This window comes from Arvicola amphibius, chromosome 14 (genome assembly GCF_903992535.2).
Source record: "Arvicola amphibius chromosome 14, mArvAmp1.2, whole genome shotgun sequence".
Taxonomy (NCBI): Eukaryota; Metazoa; Chordata; class Mammalia; order Rodentia; family Cricetidae; genus Arvicola; species Arvicola amphibius.
Genome location: NC_052060.1, coordinates 41,948,508 through 41,969,348, shown reverse-complemented (window position 1 = coordinate 41,969,348; position 20,841 = coordinate 41,948,508).

Here is a 20,841-nt window from a genome sequence, read left to right as displayed (position 1 = left end):
TTAGGTTATACATATTTTATCTTATTTTTAAAGGTGAATTACCTTAAAAAGCACGGAGTCAATGTACCTCAACCTATCCCTATTCTTTGACTAGCAAAACTTAAGGCATGATCAAAAAGATATCTGATGTACTCTGTGGCTCTGGCCAGATTAAACATTTCTTTTGGAAAATGAAAAATTTCAAAAGGCATTTATTTGAAGGGTGGTGATTTATGAATAAAATGGTAGCTATAGAAAATAATAATTAACATTTATATACGCAGTACTTCTTTTCGAAGACCTTCATTCAACATTTCATTTTATGCTCATTGGAATATAAATGAAGAATTAGAGATTTATATATGCTATGCATATGAACTTCTGTCTGGGTCACCCATTACTAATCATAGTCTCGAAAGTTCTGGAATTCTTCTAATGAACAGACCAGCTGTATCCTTTCCAACAAAGTGAAACCGAGGGATGGTCGATGGTCCTTCAAATCCCTTTGAGGCAGCAACCATTAAAATCATCTCTGCAGAACTCTTACTCCCTTCAGTTACTTTTGATCTGATTTTTTTAAAGGAATTCAGAGTTCATCATTTCCTTAGACTGGAATTGTCCTCTGTGCTTGAAAATAGAGACAAGACTTTTTAGTGTTTTCTTTAGTGTTTTCCCCAGTTGACTGCATTCAAAGCTGCTAGGTGCTCAGGAGCTCAAAGACACAGATGCACAGAAACTCCTTTCGAACTCGTTTGGTTTTAGGAACTAACTTGTTGAGAAAATGCTTATAGCAATAAGATGGCATTAATTAAACCTGTGAGGTGATAGCTGGAAAGCTTCAATATCATCGCTCGAAGGGTTAGGTTATATTTGTAGACAGACAATTACGTGTAGCTCTAGGGACTGACGTTTTGTGAAAATATCTACGTATGTAGGCTTCCTGGCTGACATGCTATGTATCTACAAAAACGTTTTCTTGGCATGTGGGAATCCAGCTGATGATAAACAAAGCTGTAAGTGTTGAACAGGATATACAATTACTAAGGCACCTAATTAACTTGTCAGGCTTAATCAGTTTGAAGGACAGATTCGTAGTGCTCTGAAAATCTTATTATGAAATGTTATTCTTTACACAAATGCCCAGTAAGTTTTATTTTCTAAAGAAGACAATTAAGTGATGATGAGCCAAGTAGAATTCATATATTAAAGAACACAATCACCAAATATGCTTTGCACATGCATTTGCTTATTCACATGGTTTCTGAATGACGCCGAGCCAGCCAGAGCCCTTGTTGCATGACGTCAGCTGCGAACTCTAACTTGACTGTAGTCCAGTCTACTTAGGAGTTTGAAAATGGGAGTGGGCGGGAGAGGATATAGAAAAACAAAAGGCTCGATGTGGGTGCCGCTAGGAGCATTCTGCTCTATTACTTCTTAATAGGATTAGAACGCCGAAGGCTTTGAGAGAGAATTTAGGAAGCAGAAGAGAGGCTTATTTTCCTAAATAGGAAGTTTTGGCGATAACATGAGTTTTGATTCTGTTAGTAGAAGTGTCATGTTAAAGACTTTTTGCTTCAAGGAAAAATTCCATAGGTTGTGAGTCAGACAGTGAAGCTTTTGATGGAAAACAGCTCGGGAAGAGTGACTGGCTAATCAGCCGCATGTCCATAGGTATCCTTTCCTTGATTGTTGCTGTATGTGCAGTGTCTTGTGACCACATTCATACCTCATTGCCCTTCCTATCCATTTCCTCCTCTTTCCGACTCTCGTCCTACCAATGGATCCAACTTCCTCTTCTCTCTCTCTCTCTCTCTCTCTCTCTCTCTCTCTCTCTCTCAATTTTATACAGGAAGGCACATTTGCTGTGTGTCCATCATTTGGATCTCCATGTTATAATCAGAAGACAGTGCTTCATAGGGCCCCTCTCCATTCTCTTCCTCTTACAATCTTTCCAACCTTGTCAGGGTAATGACACAGATGTCTCATTTAGGGTTGAGCACTCAATAATCACTGGTTCTCAGCCCTTTGAGTTGTGAGTCTCTGCATTAACTGTTACTCTCTGAAAAAGAAATTTCTCTGATTCAGTTAAAGAATAGCACTAGTGTATGGGCATAAATGAAAATATTTAAGATGCGATTAGGCATCCATGGAACATTCTTGTTTAGGGCCCGTGATCTTTGCAATCATAGGCTTTGTTTACAGTGCCAGGTAAATGTTTATTAATGTGAAGTGGGCTCTAAATCGCATAAGAAAGTCCCTGGTTCCTCAAACAGCAGTCATGCTATTATTACATCAGTGCCTACACCTTTCTAGACACATGAAAATTGTAGCATGCAGTGTCCACAGATGGGAAGCACTGTTGATGGTGACTGATCCACCCAGCAGCCTGCATAGTTCCTTCCTGAACTGCGAACAATATCCACGAGGGAGGAAGTTTCTGACTCAGACCAGCTTGATTTCTGTGTCTTAGAAGCTGGTGTCTTCAGCAATAGGGCTTTAGTATGTAGTTCTGGTTGATAACCAAGAGAAATGGCAATATTGTGACAACCACTAGGGGGCTCTCTGGCTAACAACTCATAGGTTCTAGCCGGCTCTTGACACAGGGATTTTCACTTTAATCAGTTGTTTCTGGGAACAGCATTAGCAACTCTTGCAGTGGAATCTGTCTTGAAAGGTTGCAATAGAAAGCCCAAACTTCTTAGTGGGAACTTAGGACTTTTTTGATTCAAACCTAATTTTCTTGATTGACTAATAAGAAATTGCTTTCCGATCCCAATTTTAGAAGGAACGGAATGGGGGAAAATAGTTTATCAAATGAAAGGGCACAATGTTTGACTGAAAAGAAAACCACCAAGATATTAATCCTTTCACAGGGACAGAGTTGTGAAAAGGAGCTAAAAAAAGATTTTTTTAGATTCATTTCATTTTATTCATATAAAAATAAAAGATTCATTTTTATTGTTAAATATTTTTAAAGCTATCTTAGAAAAATTCTTTTTGTTGTTGTTATAAAAATAGCCTTTATTAGTTTGTTTCCATCTGAAAGCCCACACTTCATTCATCTAGTCACTTCCCCACTATGTATTGTCCTTTCTTTTTTTCCCTTTCTTTTTTTGTGCGTGTGTTTTTTTTTATTATTTATTTTATTGAGCTATACATTTTTCTCTGCTCCCCTCCCTTCTTCTCCCCTTCCCTTTAACCATCTCTTATGGTTCCCATGCTCCCAACTTACTCAGGATATGCTGCGGGACAATGGTCTTGTACCCTGTAAAGATCTGTCAGTTGTAATGCTTTAGTAAAATGCTGATTGGCTAGTAGCCAGGCAGGAAGTAAAGGCGGGGCAACAAGAACAGGAGAATTCTGGGAAGAGGAAAGATTAGTCTGTAGTCTTCACCCAGATGCAGAGGAAGCAAAATGAGAATGCCTCACTGATAAAGGTACCAAGCCATGTGGCTGACACAGACAAGAATTATGGGTTAATGAAAGTTATAAGATTTAATAAGAAGCTTGAGCTAATAAGCCAACCAGTTTATAATTAATGTAGATCTCTGTGTGTTTCTTTGGGACTGAATGGTTGTGGAACCAGACGGGACAGAAATTTGTCAACAAGGAAATCTTATCTTTTTCTACTTCCCATGTAGATTAAATCCATGTATGTGTTATCATTCATTTTTAAACAGAGTGAGCTGATATGGTGCTAAGATCAGCCAAGTAAAACACTATTTACTTTGGAGAATTTTGTTTACTCATGAGCATTTTCCTCATTGATTTGTTCTGGTGTGATTTTGTCACATAATATGAGGTTAAAATGTTTCTTAACTGGGTGCCTGTTGAACAACACCAGACAATGTAAAGTAATTATAATTCTAAGGTTCATTTGCAATGACATGCTTCATTGCCATTAAGAATATTTGTTGAGATAAAGCTGTCATCTTTGTTCCCAAGAGAAAATAAACACAGTATATGCACCCTCTGGAAATTTGGTAGGATCCTGTTTTTGCCGTGGGAACACTTCATAGCAGTGGAGACAGCTGTGCCCACTCCTGGTGCCCAGAACTTAAGTGCTATATCCAGCTTCTTGAATTATCTCATAATTGCTGTGCTGCCAAAGTGCTCTGCCAAAATATAGTAGATTCATATTAGACAGGGAGAGGGCAGTTTCCTGTGGATCATACTGCAGCTTGCCCAGAAACATGAGCTGGCAGGGTTGTTTCCTTTGCAGCTGATTACCCTGTAAGGGATTCATTCGATGAAGTCCTGAAAACATTGTTAAATATAATAATAAAATGAGTTTTTTCAAAGCACAAATCTTTTTCAAAGCATAAAATTGATGTTTTCTGACAGTAGATACTAGTTTGTGTGCAATATTATCTCAGGATCTTATTAAAAGCAAAACTTGCTTTAACAGGTCACCTTACTAATCAGTACAAAAATGAAAGCTAAAGTGTATGGCTTAGAATGTCTGGATTACAGAAGATAAATATGAAAGATTGTAGGTTTGAAAGATACTTTTGTTTCCCAGCATGCTCTCTCCATCTCTCATATATTTTGCATGTGAATATTGTTTAAGCTAAAAATTCTCCAGGGCATGAAATGGGTGAGTCACACTAAGCTATCCCCAGGCGTCCCCTAAGGACCCTTGATGTATTTCTGTAGTCTTTGAAAGGCTTTGGTAAAGAACGCTAAATCATCCCTCTAAGGAATTAATTTAAACGGTAAGAAGGAAATGAGATGGAGTCAATACGAAGGCCTAGGTGCTCATTGTTAACAGAACTGGAGTATGTCAAAAGACCCAGTACCAGGATCTTGATTGTGGTTGCAGGCTCTAGAGACACAGAGTTTTTGAGGAATTTGACTTCCATTCTAGGATTAAGAAGGCAGCTTCTTCAACGCATGAATTTGAAAAGTTTTAACCCGAGCAAAGGGCTTCTACTTCAGTTTAGAACCCTCTAGTTGGGGACTTAGTAAAGATCTGATGTAACCCCTCATTACTACAATGTTCCCTTGCTTGTGCACATACTGGCTTGACTGATCCTTTCATATTTGTTATAAACACACTTCATTTATTCCAAACACTGTTGGTGCTATGATAGTCTATCATTTAACGTACAGGGGAAAGAAAGATGATGTAAGGCTATGCTTTTAGTGTCTTAAGACCATGTGATCTTTTTCTGAACAAACATGCATCTTAGAAAGGAGAAACACAGCATTGCTTACTTCCTGCTCTGTACCTCATCAGTGCCTTGAACAGGTTACAAATTCATATATACAGTCGTCTGGAAAGACAGATTTCTTTTTGCTTGAGTATTATAAATTGAGTTCATTATTTTATGTTTTGCTCTAGATAGTTTTTAGTTCTCATTCCCTCTCATCTCTGCATGCTTGTCCTTCTGCTCTGTAGGAGTCAGATGACCCAGAAAGGTTCAATTATCAGAGAGTTCAGGGTTTTCATCTCTGGCTCTCCTCAAGTGTGTGATTAGGCAGACTGTCATGATGTAACCACTTCCATGGAAACTGTGAGGATAAAAATATTGTGACTTTTTGGGGGTAAGATATATTTAATCTCACCAATTATTTCCTTAGCCCCTTCTAAACATTCTCCATGGGAGACTTACTGAGTTCCCCAGGTATCTTGGCTCAGCTTGAACTAGTTTGCAATTTCCTTTTTGGAAATTATGTTTCCGAACTATCGACAAAAAGCTGTCTCCTCTTTCCTCCCAACCCGTAGCATTCATTCATTTAGAAACTGTGTTCTGAGGACTGTCTCTGATATAGCTGTGACTATAGACTGAATAAGACATAACACAGAAGACCATAGATGCAAATGAAAATGGAACTGAATTTGAGAAAAGACTTGAGATGATGGAATGAGCTGCAAGGCTACCTGATGTGGCAAGCGTATGTGTGGTATGATAAAAAAAACGAGGCCACAGAGTCCAGGCTAGTGCTGATAAAATGGAGTTAACAGGGCAAGGGTAGGATACAAGGATAAGAAGATTGAAGAGAAGGTAATTCAGGGTAGATCTGACTTTTGCTTTAAGTGAGATTGACAGACATGAAAGGAACTCATACAAAAGTGTTCTTTCTGGATAGAGTAACATGAGTGCATGAGAACATAGACTCCATGAAGCTGGTGAGAGGCCAGAACATCATCTGAGTCAAATGGTGGTGACATCTGCTGGAGTCTGGGGACAGCGAAGGTGCTAGGAGGTGAGAAGGACCTGCATATATTTCGCAATGAAAGCTTCCACGTTGAGGCAGGCTATCAGATAGGGAATGGAGTCAAGGATGACTTGAGCCTGAATAATGTGAACAGTGAAATTGTTGGGGTCTGGTGGGGGATAATGGAAAACCAGCTCAGGATGGAAATTTAAATTAGAGGTACCTATCTAATATAGACTGGAATTTTCAGGTGTTCAGTCTGCAGCAATATCTTACATAATGGCTCATGTGTAGAGAATGTCCTATTAGTCTTCCATTTGTCATATTTCATACAGATATAGATCAGAAAAAGATGACCATGATACTATATGCTTTTCATTATGGACAGAGGGTATGAAAGACTATCATACTGCATGGTGGCTTTGCCAACTGGAGGGAGTCAAGAATAGTGATTTTACAAGAATTTTAACTCATTTTATTGGCCACTATCTCAGTTTCCATGAAACATACCCACAATAATCATCCATAACTACCAATTAATGGTAGTTAATCAATAAAATTGGTACATTCTTTCCAATTGTCATTACTGTTTTCATAAATTTTAGATTGTAATGAGTTGCTACTGTTTGATTACATGTAGCTATTTGTTTTCTGTAAATTCTGTTCTACATTTAGATACGGGACTACATATTAATATTTTGTTGTATTTCTGAGATAGGAACTCATGTAGCTGAGGTTGGCCACAGATTTGTTAGTTAGTAAGGTTTGTCTTAAATTCTTGGTTCTACCTCCCCCCATCTCTTTCTCTGTGTTTTCATCTATGTGCACACAGAAAGACTGGAAGAGGGCATTAGATCCCTGTAGCTAGAGCTATAGCATTTATGGGATGCCTGGCATGTTACCTAGGAATTAGTATTCAAATTCTGGTACCCATGACTGCCCAGCAAACACTTTTAACTACGGAGTCATCTCTCCAGTCCCTCTCCTTTAGACTCTCACTGAGTCTTCAGCCCTCAGATATTGTTATATATGTATCAACTTCTCTGTTTTTATAGGGGAAAATAGAATGATTGAATCATATGCTGTTCTGTAGACCCGTTATCCAGACCACATTAAACTATTTCTTCATAACTTTCTCATTAGTAGAGTCTGTCTTATAGACACATCTCCAGTATCAAAAATGAAAGAATAGCTCAGAAAACTGAGTCAAAGAAAATATTTAAAATAGACATTAAAAAGATAAAATATGATCTTTTTTCTAAGAGTAATACCTGGGTAAAAATGTTACCAATAATTTCTGTTTGTTACCGTTCAATACAGGACTATAAAAGAACTTAACTGATTAAATAAATTTTCCTAAAACCCTAAAGGTATGTCCAGAATTTTAAGGCTATCTATTATCCCTTAATTCAATTCCATTTTGACAGAATTATTTACTCATCAGAATTCTTGAGTCTGAATATATTTTTTATTTTAAAATTTGTTACTTTCTCAAGATTCTCTTTACCAATTCTATTTATACTTACATTGCTCTTAGTGCTCTTTTCTCAATAGCTCAAAAAATTCCTTAGTGAAAATAAGATGGAAAAGTTTAATTATATGATCATATTAAACATGTAAACGGAGTGAGACTAATGTTTCTGGTAGGATCTTTTGTTGGAATGAAATGAAAAATGCAAGGAAGTATTTTATAGGTTTTTAGGCCATATGTTCTCTAAGTAAGTACTCATCTCTATCAGCGCAGCACAAAATGCACCCACAGGGACTATTAAAATTTATTGCAATAAAACTTTATTTAGAATTCATTGGGTTGGATCCAGATAATGGGCAGTAGTTCATGTTGCTCTCCAAACAACATAGGTTCATTTGTAGTGGTATAGCTGTAGATTTCATGTTGATCTCCAAATATTCAGAGCCTATTTACAAAATCAACACTTCTGTCAAATTTTCTTCTATTGTGGGTACATTATTTACACGTTCTTCAAGTGATTAAAAATTTAAGGACATATTGTCTTGGGATAATGCATTCCATGGTATGTTTTCTATAGAAGACACTTAGGAATCTTTTTTTTTTGTTGTTGTTATCCAGGTCATCAAACACCTATGGGCTGTTGGTTGTATGCCAAACACCAGAATACATAAACATTTTTCTGCCACAAACATCCCAGTCCTTGCTCTCAAAGAACCCACATTTTAGTGTTTAATACAAACTGTTCACCACCTAATTCACGGTGTGATAACTGCCAGGATGGGAGAGTTTTGCAGTATCTAGAGGCTTTCTACAGGTTGTCTTAGAGCTGAACTATAGAAACGACATATCTCCATGATGATGTGAGAAGTGTACTGCAGATGGGATGGTCCACAGCTCTTGAAGTAGCTGAACATGAGAAAAGAGAGAATCGAAGGGACCTTGTGCTTTACAGAAGTCATGAGAGATTGGCATTCTGGTCTCTTCCTGTGGTGATTTCTGTGCTCTGGAATAATACCTGTCTTCTTCCCCAGGTTCATGTATCAGATTCTAGCACATGGTGCTACAAGGAGTTGGAATAAGCCTTAGAAGTAGGCTCACAGCCATCTATAATGAGAAGGAATGTTGTATACATAATAAATAAATAAATCAAAAAAGATTTCCTTTGTCTTTAAAAAATAAAATAGATTTCATCTAAAAAAAAAAAAAAAAAGAAGTAGAGCCTAGTGGCAGGTTTTGGCCAAACCAGTTTTAAGGGGTCAAGTCCCCTCAGGTCTCTAGCTTAAAGGGAATTAAGAATACGTTGTTGATGGTGGCAAGGGTAGATATGAAGATGGATCTCAAGTGTTCCCATACTAGAGTGCATTTTGTGTCAAGGTTGCCACGTATGTCAATATCAGGAAGTCCTGCTGGGAGTCTTCAGATCTAGAAGGGAAGGTGTTTTTCTGTCATCTGTCCAGCTTGGGACACATTTTGTTAGTGACATATGTTCCTTCTGTTGGAAAACAATGAAGTTTTCTGTGTACTAAAAACAAAGCTTAAGAAAAAGAGAACAAATTCTTCATCTTAATAAAAATGGAAGAAAATAATATTTCCCCATATAGAAAAACACAGAAAAAACTAACGCACTTCCCTTGGCCTCCCCAACACCTTCAGCTTTTTGTGCCTGGTCCATTTTGGCATCAACATATTCTTCAAGGTTATTTCCATCTTTGCCAACATCTGATTTCCCCCGTTTCCCTTTTGGTATCTTCCTTTCCTTCTTGTTGGGGACCTTTTGAGGCTCTGACTTTGAAGGAACAGGTTTAGCAGATGGCTTTGCAGAAACACAGAGAGGCTCATCCTTCACCTTGGCTCTATCCACATTAGCCTATATTTTGGGAATGGGAGTGGAGACAGGGGTTGTAGGTCATCATGCCTGCCATAATTACTAATGTTCTGTCTTTTTAGTTCTGCTTAGGTTCTTAGTGGATAGGGCAATGCCCACCCCATTCAAGTTAGTGAGAGCAAAACTTCTTTAGGTATCCAATGATTCAACTGTTGTTCTTTCCCAGAAACACACCCCACAGGCACACCCCAAAATATTAAGCTCTTTGGGGATAGTCAAATTGCCACAAAAAATTCATCAGACCACCATTGTTTCTTACTGAACTGTTTTAAGGTGTGGTGGCACTCTGAAGACTGTGTGGCTAAGAACATAACCTTCATTTTCTTTGCAGTCCAGTAATTTGTACCTTGTATTCTTTTTTATTATTTAAGGCTGTGACTCTCTTTCTCTTTCCCACATCCCTACAGTCCTGGAACTTAATGACTCAAAAAAACTTTATAGATAGATCTGCCTCATGCTCTAATTTCTGGAAGATCTGTCAGGCTAAGATTCATTCAGCTAATATTGTTTGAACAAAAGTTATTGTTAGATTAATTCTATTTTCAGGAGCCCAGTTTGTAACTGCATGGTGCTTAGAGCACTTGGGATATACTAAAGAAGGGAAATAGAACCTGTGTCTTTGTATAACTCTTTCTGAGTGAAGAGGGAAATAAAAATAGTGAACGTGATAAGCACATTTTAGCATGCGAGATGAACTATAGGCAAGAACACAATCAGCTCCATCTGGTTATCTATCTCCCCATTTTCCTGTTTCTGTCAATAACATCTCCAAAATATAAACTTGAAGTATCTTTTTTATTTAGTTAGTTTTTCCCTTTTCTTATTTTTGTTTCTACTCTGTCTTAGGGTTGCCATCGCTGTAAAGAGAAATCATGACCATGACAACTCTTATAAAGGAAAAATTTTAATGGGTAGCTTACATGTTCAGAGGTGTAGTTCATTATCATCATGGTGTGACATAGCTGTATTTAGGCAGACATAGTGCTAGAAGAGGCTCAGAACCCTACATCCTGACCCTCAGGCAACAGGAAGTGGTCTGTGACACTGGGTATAGCTTGAGCATAGTAGACCTCAAATCCCACCCTCACAGTGACACACTTAAGGCCACACCCACTCCATAAGGCCACACCCACTAATAGTGTCACTCCCTTTAGGGGCCGTTTCCTTTCAAACTACACATACTCCAAGAGCATTACATTTACTTAGTTTTCTGTCCATCAAGCCTACTCATGATAACTTTTCATGTCAACATCGTTGCTTAGTCTGCTTTCATTGTAAAGCTGAGACATAGGTCGGGCTGGAGTTTCTACAATGTCATTAAAAATCTAGGGTCTTGGTGACTGGCTTCATGGCGACTGTCTCAGAGAGGAGAGGCATGGTATCTGACTAACTTCCCTTCTTCCCAGCATTCTGTTCTGTCTACTCCACCTATCTAAATGCTGCCCTATCAAAAAGCCAAGGCAGTTTCTTTATTAACCAATGAGAGTCCTCCATCACTTCCCTGCACTGCAAAGTTACTCATTCAATTTTATGAACTTTGCCACAAAGCACCAAGGACTATGAACAACTTTTAATAAACTGTCAATAAATGTTAAAAAAAAATCTAGGGTCTTCTCACAATGAAACTTTCAAATTCAAAACCAGCCTTTGCATCAGTGTAGTTAGCAGAGAGAAAGGCAGTATGGAGAAGGCTGTGGTTCTGAGTGCTGGAGACAGAATTCAAATTCAAGAAAAATAGTTAAAGGCCCCATTTTGATACAAGAAAACATCATTGTTATCATCATCATCATCTAGGCATGATCTTGCTATGTAGCCCAGGATGGCCTTAAATTAATGTCACTGCTGTCTCAACTTTCAGAATGTTGGATTACAGGTATGTGTCACCAAAGCCAAATTGGTTAGAATAATACTTTTGACTGCTCAGATATTTGAAGAAAACAAATCTGTTTATGTGGTTTCTTGGTACAAGTAAATGATGCTGGTCTCTGATCTAAGGGTTCACTGAATTAGGAAGAAATTAGAAAGCCTGAACAGGATTAATACCTTCTATTACAGTGACTTTGTGCCATGTGGATCAGGTGTTTACTATTTGCTGGGTGCATTCTTGAATCCATTGTGTCTATGTTTCCAAAAAAGAAATCTCACTCTCCATTCAATGATGTGCTAATTAAAAAAAAATTTAATGTTCACTGTGTGCTTACCACAGTAGGGGGTAAGGTAAGAGCTCACAGCCTGTATCTTAAAAGGTCTCACACAAAACAAATACTGTCTTGTATGAAGTGGTTAAGGGAGGAAACCAAGTATGAAAATCACAGTGGACAAATTAGCATTTAAATGAAAAGCCACAGGTGCAGGCAAATTTTTTTTGTTTTAGGATTTTGAGAAAGATCTCTTTAATTTCTTTTCTTTTCCTTCAAAAAATTGTTTTGCCATCAAAACAGAAACCTCATTTGATGATGCCAGGAGTCAGTTCACAGTCTGGCAAGTATTGAACAAATGTGGTTGTTGGTATTGCTCATCGTGTGTGGGAGATTATTCTTCTTTATAGGCAGTGTAGCTGAAGCAGGAAGTCATCTGGTGCATTTGTTACATTTTATGTAGGAGTATAGGAGATTCAAGAGACTTTGAATGTATAGTTTGAATATGCTTTCAATTTCTTGCTGCATTTTTTTCCCTAAGAAAACTGTGTTTGCCTCATAAACTGTGAGATGCTTATGGAGTTTTGGATCTAATCCCCACTAAATCATAAGAGTTCATATACCTACAAGAAGTCAAAAGAATCTCACAGATGAGAAAAAAACTGTATGAGGCTAGGGTTACACTACATAATATATAATCTTGGTTTATAAATAGATTATGGGTGCTGATCTACATGTAGAATACTAAATTTAGATGCTTCTTACTCTGCACAAAATTCATTAAAATGTGCTAAGTGCTTTGATATAAGATTTGAGACTTTGAAACTGTTAGAAGTATATGCAGGAAAGTATTTCAAATATATTCAGATATAGGTGATGACCCTCTGAGTAGGACTTTAATAGCTCCGGAAATAACAGCCTAGATTGACAAATGGCATCACATCAAATTAAAAGCTTATACACTACAAAGGCAGCAGTTACCATAGTGAGGAGGAAGCCTACAGAATGGGAGAAAATATTTTCTAGTTATTCACCCAGTCACCATCATTTCGTCATTTATGCCCCGGCAATGCTAAAGCATGCATGGGCAGCCTGTTGATGGCAGTTCTCCAGAGCTGTTCCTATCCTGGGCAGTCCTAGATGCTTGTGTTATTGTCATACCCAAGCTTCCACAGTCTTCCTTTATGCTGTCTATCCAGAGCTTATTGGGCCTTCCTCTTCACCTTATCCCATGCACTGCTCCAAGCACTGCTATCCTCGGGATTCTGCCGTCATTCATTCTCATAACATGGCTGAAGTATCTCACGCGCCTGTTGCCGTATCCTGCAGTTTACTTCCTTCTGTAGATGGAGATGTTTCTTAATGTTTTTTGTTGCTCTGCCTCTCTCTTCATGTGATGCCTAGAATCTTCCTGAGACACACCATTTCAAACACATTCAGCCACTGTTCTGAGGAGTGTTTCATTGTTCAGGTTTCAGAGTTGTAAAGAAGGCAACTCAAGACAAGTGTCTCATATACTTATAATTTTGTTGTTGTCATTATCTCTTGCTGACCAAACCTCTCCTAGTGCGTGAAATGCAGCCCTGGCTATTGCTATCCACCTCTTGACGTCTGAAATAGTTCCCTCCTTTGAACTGAGGTTTCCTCCCAGATAGACAAAACTGACCGTTTGCTTGAGGTTCTGGTTCTTTATTACAATGTTAAAATCCTTGTGTGCCCTTCCCATGTGTTGTATCTCAGTCTTCTCGATGTTGACTTTCAAACCAAGGTTTTCACTGACTTCCACCACTGTGTTTACCATGGCCTGGAGCCTCATTAGGACTTTCAGCAAGTAGTGCTGTATTGTCGGCAAGACACAAGTTATTGATTCACACACCACCTATCTGCACGCCAATCTCCTCATCTTCCAGGGCTGTTGCTGTTATTAATTCCAGGAATATATTAAAGAGTAGTGGTGAGAGGATGCATCCCTGAAACAATCCTACGATTGTCTTAAATTCATCACTTAGTTCTTCACAGACTTTGACTGATGCAAAGGTGTCTTTATAGGTATTATTTAGTTTTTTTTACGACTTTTTCTAGGTACCTGTAGAACCTCATTGTTTCCCAAAGTCCTTTCCTTCAAATGCTATCGAATATAACAGACATATAAGTCTTTTCCAAATTATTCTTATTTTTCTGTCAGTTGCCTCAAAGTGAAGATCTGATCAATTGTGCTCCTGTTAGCTCTAAATTTGCACTGGGCCTCTGTTAGGATTTTCTCTGTTCTGCTCTGGATCCTTTGCAGGATAATGGAGAAGATCTTGCCCCTGTAACCTGAGCAGTCCAGCTTGTCCTTCTTGTGTTTCCATTTTGTGGGAATTATTTTGTGTTCCCGTATCTCTCTGAAGAGTCTGAGAATTGCCTGGGCCCCTGAGCTTATTGTAGCTGTCTCCAGCTCTTCCACTGTGATATCATCTATTCCTGGGACCTTTCTTCATTTTGGTCTCTTGATAGCTTTCTCTATCTTACTCCTGTTAGAGACAATGAGGAAATATTAAATGTTCATCCAGTAGGGCATTAAAATCTAGAATATATAAAGAGCTAAAATTTAAGAAACAAAAGAATGAAAAATACAATCACTATCTGAGCAATTTTATGGACATTTTTCCAAAAAAAGGATGGACAAAACACTAATAAATACATGATAAATGTTCAACATCTTTAGACACCAGGGAAATGGAAAGTTGAAACTACATTGTGATTTTATTTTACACGAGGTCAAATGGGTACCATTATGAAAGCAAAAACTAACAAAAGTTGGCAAGAAGGCAGCAGCAAAGAATTCTAAAGCACTGGTGGTTAGAATGGAAATTAGTCAATCACTATTTATATGGGAGTGGAGGTTCCTTGGAAACTAAAGAAATGGACTACTATTTGATCCAGGACTGTGCCTCTTGCATATATGCTCCCAAAGTTTCAAAGTCAGCATACAACAGGGATACCTGCACAGTCACCTTTACTATATTATTAGTCACATAACAAATCATGTATCATTCTAAATACCCCTTAATAGATGAATGTGTAAAGAAAATGTATGCATGCATGATAGAATGACATTCAACCAGGAAGAGTAATGAAACCAGTTTGCTTACAGAAAATTGACAGAAGTGGAGCTCACCATGGAAAGTGAGATGGTTCAAACTCAGAAACCAACCAATCAACCAACCAATCAACCAACCAACCAACCAACCAACCAACCAACCAACCAACCCTGTTTTTTCTCATTTGTAGAATCTAAAAACAAAACAATACAGAAATGGAAATAGGAGGACACTTACAGAATAGGAAGGGGACCAGTGGGAGGGAAAAGAGGTTCTAAGAGAAGTCAATGAGGGGAGGGCACTGATGTAATGCTATGTGAATGTTGGAAGGAAAAATGTCTTTGTCCAAACCCTGACAAACAGGCATGAAGACAAAAGAATGGAGAGGAAGTTAGACTTAAAGCCACTCTTAAATTAATTTTCTGAGACTTTTATGCAATGTATTTTGATCATATTCAAGCCCCAACTCCTCCAACAACTTCCCTCCCTACTCAATTTTGAATTTTTTTCTTCTTTTTTCCCTATTGAATCCAGTTTGTATTGCCCTTCTGGTGTTGGGAGTGGAGTCTGCTCTGGTATGTGACTGGCTACCAGGTGTCACATTACTGAAAGGAAAACCACTGACTTTTCTTCTCTTAGCAGCTATCAGCTGACAATAGCTTCTCATATAGAGGTGGGAGTTTGTGCCTGTGCTCCATGCTCTTGTGCTGGGATTTTACATGCTTGACTTTTCCCAGCTCTTGTGAACACTGCCTCAATCACTGTGAGTTCATCTATGCTACTGCTTATGTGCCTACTCTGTCTCTTACAATCTTCACACACTCTTCTGAGAAGATCCTTCAGCTCTGGGGAGAAGTGTGGCCATTTCCCAGTCTGTTAATCTATCTGCACATTTGAAAAGTTGATGATCTCTGCATTAATTGCTATATCGTACAAAGAGAAGCTTCTTTGGTGAGGGTTGAGAGATACTGTAACTATAGATAAAGCCACTAGAAGTCATGTTAATGCTGTGTCTATTTAATGGAGTCATAGTATTGGGTTCTCTCTTAGAACCCGTTACCTATCTAGCCACAGGTCGATGGTCTCTTAAAAAGTGCCAGATAAGGGTTCTTTCTCATGGACTGACCTTAGATCCAATTCAGAAAGTGGCTAGTGGCTTTCATAACCCTCACACCATGATTTTACCGGTAGGCATATCTTATTAGACCAGTTTTTTTTTTGCTGTAGTTTCCAGGGTTTGTAGCTAGGTGAGATTGGCGATTACCTTTTCTTTCTTTGGTATCACGCATAGCACCTTCAGTACAATGAAAGCTAATTGCTATAAATGAAATTTCAGGTGAGTACCTGCCTAATTTCTTCATGTTCTGACTCAAATTAACTAAAAGAAAGAGGGTGAAAAAAATAATACAAACAAAGATGAAAAGGAAAACATTACAATAGATATGGGGAAGACTCTGACATAAATCATAAAGACATACTTTAAATGTCTATACTCCACTAAACTCAAAAAATCTAAAGGAAATGGATGAATCCATAGATACACATGACTTACCATGTGTACAATTAAATCAAGATGAAGCAAATAATTTAAATAGGCCCATAATAATCAACAAGGAACAAGCAATAATTAATTATCCTCCAACGAAACAAATCTAGGAAAAAAAAAGCAAAACCGCTCAGGTCCAAATGGATACACCACAATTCTATTAGACTTGCAAGAGAGAACCCCAATATCCCCCCAATTGTTCCATAAAATACAGAAAGGAAGAAACACTTCCAAACTTGTCATGTTGTGGGCTAGTTGTGTTGGTATGTGAATGAGGTGTCAGAAACGGTCCCATCTTGGCCGAAGATAGATGTAACTCCTGAATCTAGGAGCCCGCCTTCTATAGGCTGTAAGTAGCTTTAGCTATCATGGCCGAATCGAACTTCTATCTGTATTTACATGAAGCCGAGGTTTATCATTATGAAACTGGAAACAGCTGAAACACAATTCTGATCCTGATGTCAGCTTCACAACAGGATATCATCTATTAACAAGGAAAATTTAGGGTATCAATAGAATGCTGAGTATTTCATCAAGTGATGTTATACTTGCTTTTATTACAGCAATTAAAAACATCCTCAATATATACATTATACATAGGTATTTCAAAGTTCAATAATTGGAAATTCTGAGCCTGTTTGTAGGTCAAAAATCTTTTTTGAGATTCAGATCTGATGGAATTATGGCAGTTCTACCCCCAGAGTATGCAAAAATTTGTATATAAAATTTCTCTTAGACTCTGTCACTGAAATCCTGGTATAGACTTTAGGTCAGGGAACTCTATCATCAGCCATTGTCATGGGAATAGTATACATTTGGAAGAAACTAGGTGCTGGGTGACTCTACTTCCCATCATGGTTTACCTTGTTGATTTTTAGAAAGTCCGAAGAAAGAATCTTAAATGTTGTCTGGCTCTGTCCATAATATTGCTGCCAGTACTGTCCATAGAAGACAGGGTAGTGTGGGAAGGAACTACCCAACGAATGAATTTGAAGCTGCCTCTCTCTCTCTAGTAATAGTAGAAAGTCTTTTGGTTATCCATCCTAATAAACATTTATTAGGTAACTATTATGTAAAAACACATTTGTAAGCACTGGAGGAAATATAACAACCAAATTCTTGTTATTCAGATTATTAATTTATTTCAAAACCAGATGTTCTAATTACAAAATAGATAGAAATACATTGGCAACACTGTAATGTTCTTACAACATTATCCCTAGTCTTCTTTGAGATCAGTAAAGAAGCCATGGGGAGAGAATTGGAAAATCCCCAAACCCACAGACAAACCAGATGTAAAGCAGAAAAGAAATTGTGTATGAATTATTAACTATAAGATGTAATAAGTATTTTCTGAGAGAGAGAGTGTACATTGACATTTAGAGAACATTTTGTTCAAAATAAAGCTAGAGAAAGAATTAATATTTGAAAAAATATAGCCTAGCAGAATAAAATCATTCTCTCACAGGGAAAGGACTTAGTAAACAATAATCTTTGAGGGAAAAATAAGTCAAAACTCTTAGAAGCTTCTACACCCAGAAATTTGTGTGATGTTAGGTTTCATGAGAATAGTATTAAAACCTAACCTTTATAGTCAAAGGAAACCAACAAAAGCACAGGCGGATTAGTTACAAGAAGTGCCCGTTTTTAAATGTAGCACTTTTCCAAGGTTGTCAGAGCAAATCACTGTATACTTGATGGCGTAAAGTGACAGGAATGGGTTCTCCTATTGCTCGAGAGCAGTAGATCTCAATCTTCCTAGTGCTGCACACTTTAAGACAGTCCCTCGTGTTGTGGTGACCCCAGCCATAACATTTTTGTTGCTACTTACGACTTTAATTTTGCTACTGCTATGAACCATAATGCAAACAAACATCTGTGTTTCTGATGTTAGGCTACCCCTGTGAAAAGGTCATTCATTTCCCCAAAGGATCAAGACCCACAGGATGAGAACCTCTGCTAAAGAGGCTGCAGCTCTGTGCCAAGACGGGAGCGAGGCTAAGCTCCTTCTGAAGCCTCCGGGCAGGATTTCTCTTGCCTCTTCCTCACCCTCCTGCTTCTCAGGTGCTGGTGGTGATCAGCGATCCTTGACTTACAGCTGCATCACTCGGTATCTGTCTATGGCTTCAGGTTACCTTATTGGAGCTGGAGCCATCCTAATCTAGGATGAATTTATCTCATATCTTGTTTCTGCAAAGATCTTTATTCTGAAAAAAAAAGAAAAAGAAAAAAAAAAACAGATTCTGAAGTTTCTGTGTGAATATACTTCCTTCTTGAGAGAGGAAGTAGTTGGCATTTACTACTCTATGCTGTTTTCCTAATTTAAAATAACTTTGTACAACAGTTTAGATTGTGGTATCTACAGCAGAGGTAGCTGATAGTTTATTTTAAAAGTCAAAAATTAAGGTGTTTAAAAACATTAAGGATGTTGCTCAATTGGCAATGTGCTTGTCTAGCACAAATGAGGCCCTGAGTCTGCTTCCCAGAACCACATAAACTAGGAATGAGAGTACATGCCTGTTAGTACATCCCCATTACTGGAGAAATAGAGGCAAGAAGGTCAGAACTTTAAGGTCTTTCTTAAAAGTTTGAAGCTGACATGAGTCCCTGACCCAAATAATAATAACAACAAAAATAACAGCAACAACAAAGACAACAACAATAACAGCCCCAAACAAAACACCATTACTATAAATTGACATACTGAGTGTGATGGTTTGAATGAGAATGGCCTCTATAGGCTCATGTTTGAGTACTTGGAAATGATTGGGAAGGATTAGGAGGTGTGGCTCTGTTTGGCGGAGGCATGTTGCTGGTGGAGACTTTTGAGGTTTCAAAAGACTTTGTTCCATTCCCAGTATGCCTCTCTATCACCACGGGTTCTACCCTCTAAAACTGTAAACCAAATAAGATGCTTTCTTTTCCAAGTTGCCTCGATAATGGTGTGTTGTCAGAGCAACAGGGAAGTGGCTACAACACTGTGGGAAAACATGAAAGCGAAGTCGTCCATGCTCCTTGCGATACTGTTTTATATTTATTATACAATAATTTGTCTAAAAGGGCAAGAGATTCTTGGCTAGATCCTGGTGGTGAGAAAAATAAGTGCTTATTGCAGTATTATATTACAACTTCATAGTTAAACCACATTGTTTAGAACTATATAGATCTATGTATGCCACCAAAAGCATCATATGTCACTAGTGATTAAGTTTTTAAGACAGTCTTGTGTGATGGCCATAAATAGCATATCTTGGAGTAACTAACAAAACAAGTGAAAGACCTGTATGAAAAGACCTTTAAATCTCTCTCTCTCTCTCTCTCTCTCTCTCTCTCTCTCTCTCTCTCTCCCTCTCCCTCTCCCTCTCCCTCTCCCTCCCTCTCCCTCTCTCTCTCTCTCTCTCTTTCTCTCTCTTTCACACACACACACACACGCATGCATGCATGCACACACACCCTTTCTCTCTCTCTCTCTCTCTCTCTCTCTCTCTCTCTCTCTCTCACACACACACACACACACATACACACACACACACAGGATAAATGCAATAAAACATACTGTTCTATTTGAAAACTATAGTTAAAGCTAGTTTAGTGGGATTTTATTGAAGCATGTGTGTAATTATTTCCAAGTGGGTAAGGTAGTATTCGGAAAGACTATGGATTCCGAATGGTAATTTTTCTTGTTCTATTTCTCCAGTTTCTCTCTCCCCATCATGTGTTTTTTTTCATGTCATGTTTCCTTCCTATAAAAGGTTTTTTTTCCACATTGTGAGTGAGCTGACAAAGAAGCCGAAGGATCCTCAGCCGAGCACCATCCCAGCTTCACGATATATTACTGTGAAAGAAGTGATGCCCATGTGTGTGGTTCTGATTCTGATTACTCTGAGTTGGATCACCTGGCAGTTTTCAGGCCATCAATATGGTCAAAGGCCAGGATTCTTTGTCAGTCTAGGATGTAGGTACGTGCTATGTGGTTAAGGGCACAGTGAGATGTCATAGCTGGGAGGATGTAGTCAGGACAGAGTAACAGACATGCTAGGATCAAAGGATAATCCATAGCTTCAAGTTCTTATTAAATAGTCCTAAACATATTCAGAGCTGAACTTTGGGAATATTCTCAAAGAACTGTTAATGAACTTTCCAAGTATGTGTCTAAATATCTCTGATATTTAAAAAATATTAAAAAATATTTTTTCCCTGAGGAGTCCTGAGGTAAGATGACTCTGTGCCCCGTAGCTTAAACATGGCTTTCACAAGTCTTATTTCCAGTACATTGGAAGAATTGCTATTCTGAACAGACTGACTGTGACCTTTGGAAATGTCAGAGGTGATTTTGATTATAACTGAAGCATCTCACCTGTACAAGATGCTGTTAGTTTAAGAGATTCTATGTTCAAGACATTGCAAGGTTATCTTTTCTTGGCTGTACTCTTTCAGAAAATATGTTTTAGCACTAAGACAATTCACTTCTTACAAAGCAGTTCTCATTAGAAAATGTCACATCATGCACTGTTGGGAAAAGGAGCAGAAAGATCTGATTAGTGGGGGAGGAGTGTTCTTCCCAAGTTTAGAAGATT